This window comes from Phacochoerus africanus, chromosome 2 (genome assembly GCF_016906955.1).
Source record: "Phacochoerus africanus isolate WHEZ1 chromosome 2, ROS_Pafr_v1, whole genome shotgun sequence".
In the NCBI taxonomy this organism is placed as follows: domain Eukaryota; kingdom Metazoa; phylum Chordata; class Mammalia; order Artiodactyla; family Suidae; genus Phacochoerus; species Phacochoerus africanus.
This window is the reverse complement of record NC_062545.1, coordinates 99,586,265-99,593,610: the sequence shown is the minus strand read 5'-3', so window position 1 is coordinate 99,593,610 and position 7,346 is coordinate 99,586,265. Positions and strand designations below refer to the sequence as shown.

The 7,346-nt window shown below is 43.3% G+C and overlaps 1 long non-coding RNA gene across 1 annotated transcript; it reads right to left on the bottom strand.

Annotated features, from left to right (window-relative positions):
• Window positions 1-3,773: 3,773 nt before the first annotated feature.
• On the bottom strand, window positions 3,774-7,329 carry LOC125118176 (uncharacterized). Its single transcript, XR_007132788.1, has 3 exons — window positions 6,822-7,329; window positions 6,280-6,449; window positions 3,774-4,359 (listed from the first exon to the last, which is right to left on the bottom strand). It is a non-coding gene; the product is annotated as an uncharacterized LOC125118176 (long non-coding RNA).
• Window positions 7,330-7,346: the final 17 nt, after the last annotated feature.

Here is a 7,346-nt window from a genome sequence, read left to right as displayed (position 1 = left end):
TATACAGAAGTTCATTACCACCATGAGGATTGGTAAATGAGATCCAAATAACTACTTCCATGATGGCAAACAGCCCATGACAGAGAACCCAAGAAAGACTCGCAAATTATTTCCCTGTGTCTTTGTTCCTCTTTGTCTCTTTAATGTAAACATTATGGTCATTATCAATGTTGTGAGCTTATGAAGAAATGTTTCCCATATCGGTTTTTCCTTATGATTCCGCTTATGAATGCATTTCTTTGTTATTAAAGCACCCTGGGTTGGTATCTGGAACACGGAACACAGTATTTTAGAAACAAAGTTTTAATCTAAACTGTGCTGATGTCCAGAAATGACCAGTCAGAAGAGGGCCACAAATAAAACTGTTGGGTGAAAACGCATACATCCTGCAGTGTAATAAATACAAAAGTCATGATTTTAAAAAGCAATACCGAAGGTTTGATCAAGTCAAAGGGAAATCCAAAGACCAGAACCCAGATCACTAAGCATAAAAGAAGAGAACCCAACGCTTGGGTGTCTTCGGTTTACTAAGCTGTGAGAGAAAGCACGGTTGTACATACAAGTTGAAAACATCCTGGAAAATCTGAAAACTTCTTGATGGAAGCATTGGGCATAATTGTTAATCTACAATCTCTTGTGGGTAGGAAAGTACATTTTCACATATTTAGAATCTCATATTGTGTTTAATAACTGGGGCTGAGAGCTTAATATATGTACTTGAAAGATGTCGAAGATCTGAATTCAGGCAGTGAGCTTGGACAACAGGCAGTAGGTCTGAGATATACTAAGGAGGTAGAGGAATTTTTGTCCTCATTTTGAAATAATAGGAATTAAGAAGGAAATTACAGATGACTCCAAGGTCTTGGCTTAAATAAGTCAGAGACAGTGATGCTATTTGTGCACGCATACATTCCTTCAACAAATATTGAATTAGCACTTATTGAGGGAGGTGCTAGTATAATGCAGCGAATAAAACAGACCTACCTTTGCTGCAGTCACAATTACTCTGTATTACGCCCCTTTTACTTGTCTTCTCAGATTTCCTGGGCCTCTTGTTCTGTCTGGGCTGCTGTCATTAGTGACTTAGTTAGGTCCCCTGCGGTTTGATGGCCTAAGACAGACCAGCTACATACCAACGGTTTCTTCCCACCACTTTTGGACTCCAGGGCAGGGGCCTGGCTTTCTAAGTGGCTATCAAAAAATGTGGATAACACAACAGGGAAGTACAGGAAAGCTAGCTCCCTGTGGGAGACGCTTTGACAAACAGGAGACAGGAGTCATAAAGGTAAAAATTCCTTTCTTCCTCGGATTGTTCCAAGGCATCATTCCTCCATATTGTCTGTCTAGCCAAGTGGTTGCCTCTGTCAAGAGACTGGCTGTAGCTCGAGCCTTGTCCTGAACCAGCGTTTGGCACAGAAATGCATCTCTGTTCATTGCTCTCCGTTCTTCCTTGCCTTGGCCTGGTCCCTGCCCTGGGAGAGTATCTCCTAAAGAAAGCCTCAGAATCCTTGCACCAGGCTCTGTTTTCTAGGGAACTGGGCTAAAACACACCCGGAGAGGAAAACAGAAGACGATGAATTCAGTTTTCACATGCTTTGAGTAAAAATGATCCATCTGTTCAAAAATTTGCATTGGGTACCTCCAGGTATGCTGGAGATTAGGGATATTATGGTGAACAAAATAGACATGCTTGAGTCGGGGTACTCTGGGGAAAAAAACAGACATGCTCCCTGCTCTTATAGAGCTTACATTCAGTAGGCAGAAGTGACAAATGATAAATCAGTATGGAAATAAGAGAGCAGGATAATTCCAGATGATGACAAGAATTCTGAAGAAAAAAATTGTTTTTCTTTTTACAGCCACACCTGAAGCATATGGAAGTTCCTGGGATAGGGGTCAAACTGGAGCTATAGCTGGGGCCTATAGGCCACAGCCACAGCCACAGCCATGGGATCTGAGCCACAGCTTGTGGCAACACTGGATCCTTAACCCATTGAGCTAGGCCAGGGATCAAACCCACATCCTCACAGACACCATGTCTAATACTTAACCTGCTCAGCCACCGTGGGAACTCCTTGAAGAAAAAATTTTGAAAGGTGATATGATTGGTGCGTGTGTGTGTATTTAGGATGGTAGTTCTAATTTAGACCGTGTGGTCAAGGGAACAGAGAATAGGTAGAAACATCTTCTCCAGGAGGAGCAGGTTTTCCATAGGAAATAGCTAGCAGGATAGATTTGGAGTCAGATATATTTGTTTTTTTTTTTGTTTTGTTTTGTTTTGTTTTTTTTTTTGTCTTTTTGCCATTTCTTGGGCGGCTCCTGTGGCATATGGAGGTTCCCAGGCTAGGGGTTGAATCGGAGCTGTAGCCACTGGCCTACGCCAGAGCCACAGCAACACGGGATCCGAGCCGAGTCTGCGACCTACACCACAGCTCACTGCAACGCTGGATCCTTAACCCACTGAACAAGGGCAGGGACCGAACCCACAACCTAATGGTTCCTAGTTGGATTCGTTAACCACTGATCCACGATGGGAAGTCCTGGAGTCAGATATATTTGTTTAAGTGCTGAGGTTTGGCTGTGGAGAGGAAACTTGCCCCTATTTTCACTGTGAAATAGTTGGTGAGGACATATGCAGAGAAGGTAAGAGGGAGACTGAAGAGAGTAGCAAAGGCACGGGTGAGGGGATAGCCTAGGGACAGGTCAAAGAGTCAGTGCGCAGTGTCAGAGCAGGAAAAGTAGACATCATATGAACCCCTGGCACCTAGGACTTTGGAAAAGCCTGCGCCTTGTTTTCCTTAGCTGCAAAATAAGAGCATTGACCAGGCTTCATTATTGTATGAAGGTGAGGAGAAAGTGATAGGAAATTTCTATGGAGCTATGTAATTTACCCATTGAAATCCACCAGGGAAGTCTTTAGGACCCAAAAGCAATGGACTCTCCCATCATTAACTACATTTTGGCCACTCATCACCTAACACAATTGTCAGACTCTTTCAGCAAAATGTCTTTTTCATCGCTGAGGACTGTTTACAGTAAGGACAAACAATTGGGGCTCATTAATTCAATCATTAGGACACTGATTATGCATCTATTGTCTACTCTAGTCAGTTATGTTAAATAAGCTCTTCAGTCTTCATCACAGCAATTATGCTAATCTGCTTGAAATTTTCTAAGAGTATTATACCTTCATGCACTTATCCTGCCTAGCAGCAGCCTGGCTCAGTCAATATTGTCACACACAGACAATTATAATCAGGGCATAAGGCCCTATTGTTGACATATGACTACCAAATTATCCCTCTAACAATAGAACTTTAAATAATTTGCCCATTGTTCTTCCAGGGTTTAGATATAGGCCTCTGTTTAGTTTTTTCCAAAGTATGTAGATCTCAGATAACATTCAAATGCCTCTTTGGGAATGCTCATTGTACTGGAATTATAATTTTCCAAGTTACAGTTGAACAATCCTGGGATGAGTTATCCAATGATTCTATATGCTTTTAAATGTACAGATAAGAAATATAATATTGTCAGATGCCTTGAGAATGATGAAAAGTATAACTTGTTTTCTCCAAATGTTTTTCTATCAACCAGAGCCAACTTCTCTGCCAATCTCATTCTCTTCAAATCTGAAAAAAAAAAAAAAAACCCAAAAAACCTTACTTGCATGTTTTGTTTTCTTGAGTGACTCTGGCCATGGAATGAGAATGTTCCATGAACAACCACTGCTTTTATGATAGGCACATAACAGATACCTGATAAATACTTGCTGAAATTGTTTTTTTCTTGTATATGCTTTATTCTTGTCTTTAGCATTTCCCATTAGATATTAAATGTTTTCATTTTTACTAAAAATTAGCATGTGAATGAAGACTGTGTGTGTTTGTAGAGGCAGGTGCACACAACTTCAACATAAGTTCATTTTAAACATGAAATTTCACTGTGATGAGATAAAAATCCAGCTGGTGTTGGGTTTCTTCATTATCATTTACAACAAAAGTAACCCTACACATTCATTCTTTATCATTTTTACCTAGGTTATCTCATTTAATCAGTGTCTTTTCAGTTGCTGGATTTTTAAGATCCAGTAATGCTCACTGCAAGTTAGTTCCACGAGGATGAGTAAATATAGAGATCAGATGTTGACAAGATACTCAATAGCTGTACTGAGGGCAACTACAAGGATGGGGCCAAGCTGTGTAGAATGCCTGCAGACCTTTGCCACACATACAGCCTTCTTGTACTACACAAATGTATTTCACATTTCTTCAATTATGGTATTTTTTTTATCTTCGGCTACGGGGAAACAACTGGGAACAAGATGCTTGCCGTCCTTGTCCTTCAGGAATTTACAATCTAAATGGCGAGACAAAACACATACAAGAGAAGTTAAAAAAACTGTTGAAGACTAAACTAGCAGATCAAGACATTAATCCAAGCAAAGTCATGGTATGTAAATCATTATGACCATGAGAGAAAAGTCATAGGTGAGTGATATCCTTTGGGCTAGAGTAACCAGGAAGGACTTTACAGATTGGGCAAAGAGAAGATAGCCTATGCATTACAGCTTTTGAAAAATCTATACATGGAGATTTTATATACACACACACACACACATATGTACATACATAAACACACATATGTATATATTTTTTAAACTCAAACTATAGATTAATGATAAAATTTAAGTTTTCCATTCATGACTTCAAGGTTCTTTTTCTAGAAGCAAGCATCATTACTATTTTTCTTATGTCTTTCCATACATTTTACTACTTTTAAAAGGATTCTGCATTGATTTTGATTTGATTTTTTAGTATCATGCATATAAAGGGTTAAACTTGGGGTCCATCCATTCTCAACATAATTTATACAACTGGAACCTACTGAAGGTCTTGAGGTAACCTAGTGGATTTCCAAGTTGATTGTTGCCACGGCAATCCCTGCTCCATCTGCCTTCAGTTTCTGTCTTGACCCACTTTGGCTGAGATGCATTTCTAGCTGAGGGGACAGTAGGCATGCTCCTTTTCTAAGCCTTTTGGGGACTGCATTGGTAGCCAGATTGCTCCTCTTCCCCTTTTCTCAATCCTACAAATCCTGGAAGCCTTCCTAAACTGAAGAATTAGGGATCCAAAGTGTGAACCTTTGGAGATGGTCGAACTGAGACTTCAAGCATGTTATCAACTGGTGTCCCTCAAAGTACTTAACTCCCATACTGGGAGCAGATGCTTCTGGAATTCAGCCAGATCTGCTTCTGTTTCTACTTCTATTCATCCGCATTGGATGCTCAAATGCACACCCTGGTCACATAGGAGAGCATACTTAGTGACCCAGGGTAGCTTTTTATAGGCCATTTTATATAAAAACTATTGGCTTGTGTTAGCAGGAAAAAGGACCAAAAACCATAAACAGGCTTCCTACTTCTAAATCGAACAGCCTTTGCCCTAGAACATCCTCCCCAGTGGCTCTGGGAAGTGAAAAGAGGAGTCTTAGGAGGAGGAACAGCTCCACCAATTGGCTTCAGAAGTCTCCTTCACAAGCTATTTTTAAAAAAAGGGTGAGTAGAGATGCCAGTAAACTGACAACACCCTAAAGGTAAACTTTTGAAGGTAGATTTTCTGCTGAGTGGGTCCATCTTAGCATATGTGCCTACAGGCGACCGAAGGGAAGAAAGTGTAATGAATATTGGTTTTCTTTTAACTTCAAAGCCTTATGCTATTCACTTTCACATTTGTTATTTTATTTAATCACCACGCAGCTATATTTAAGTAGCTATCATTGTAGGTTGAGTCTCACATGCCAAAGATTACCAATTTGGAGCACAGCTGCATTCAGAACTAAAATTTGCCTACAATTTGGTTCATTGTCTTCATTACAAACTTTTGAAAAGTACTTCTATATTTGAAGTGTGAGATGGTGGAAATTAGGACATTTTTAAGGATATTTGGAAAAACAGCAAGACTCAGAGGATGACCAAATAGCTCCCCAGGTCCAACTGAAGGTACTCTCCTCAGGGCAGCCTTTACCGCTGAAAAGAAAATATATTTCAAGAATTCTTACTGTTTGAAATGGGTCATTTAATACTATCTGTTTATTGATTTGTATTGCTAGTGCCACTTTATCTCAGTTAAATCAAAGGAATAAGAGAATGAGAATGAGTGCAAAACAGGGAACCAAGAAAACCGTGTTGTAATCTTTTCCCTGACACCAACTACCAGAGTGAGACTTGTTTCAACTTTAGATCTACGGTGCTCCCTGTCTCACATACTAGGTACTTACTATATGGTTGATGTGATTAGCTGGCTTTAATATTTCAGCATAGGCTTGAGTATCCATAAGATAAAAGCGACAAAGTTACCCGAGCGTGGTTAAAACTCCACCAGCTTTGGGCAGCCAGCAGCTTAGAGGCTCGTGGTACGGACGTGCGAGGCTGGGCCTAAAAACAGTGCCTGAACAGGGCAGAAATGAAGGAAGATAACTCGGCAATTGAGGGGCATCGCTCCAGGCACTTGCTTTCTAGATTTCACAAGGACCATTAAGAACATGCATTAGTAGCACCATTTTAAACGAAGACAGAACCAAGGTTGAGATAAAAAATACCTGGCATTCCCTTCCCTGGTCGGACGGCCCAGGAAAGATCTCGGCCCTGGGCTTATTTACATCTTGGACCCCGCCCCCGTTACCACGAGGGCCCCGCCCACTCGTTCGCGTACGGACACGCCCAGTGTGGGTCCGGTACCCGGGCTTCTGTAGAACCATCTTGTTCCCCAGGCTAGTCCCGTCCTCTGGGCGCCCCCCTAGGGATGAGCATGTATCCACACCTGGGTTGACTACGGTGGGTTGGCCAGGCGTTGGCCCCGGATAGGCCCCACCCAATGGCGCTGGCCGGGGAGCTGGGCCGAGGTAATGACGGACGAGTGGGCGCCAGCGCAGCGCAGCAGGTTATGAGCCTTCCCTTCTCCTTCCCAGAGCCTCTCGGGGGAGCGCGCCGGGGACGAAGCCAACCGAAACAGCGAGCGTCCCACCCCGCCTCGTCCGCCGCCGCCCGGCAGCCCGCCCGGCCGCGCCTCGCCTCACGCTCTACGGGGGAGGCGGGACCAATCAGCGAGCGACGTCTCCCTTCCGATTCGAGGCCCCCGACGCGCGGCTCACACCCCGATCACCCCGCGCGCTGATTGGCTGCGTGCACCGCCGGTCCGGCCGGGAGGGCGGGGCGCCCAAGGGGAAAGGAGGTGGGGAGGTAGTGGCCCGCGACTCTCCAAGCCCTGCTCGCGCCCTGGCCCTTCCCGGGCGCTCGGCCTCCTTCCTTCCCTCCTCCGCTCGCCTAGTCTTCCGTGCGCGCCGAG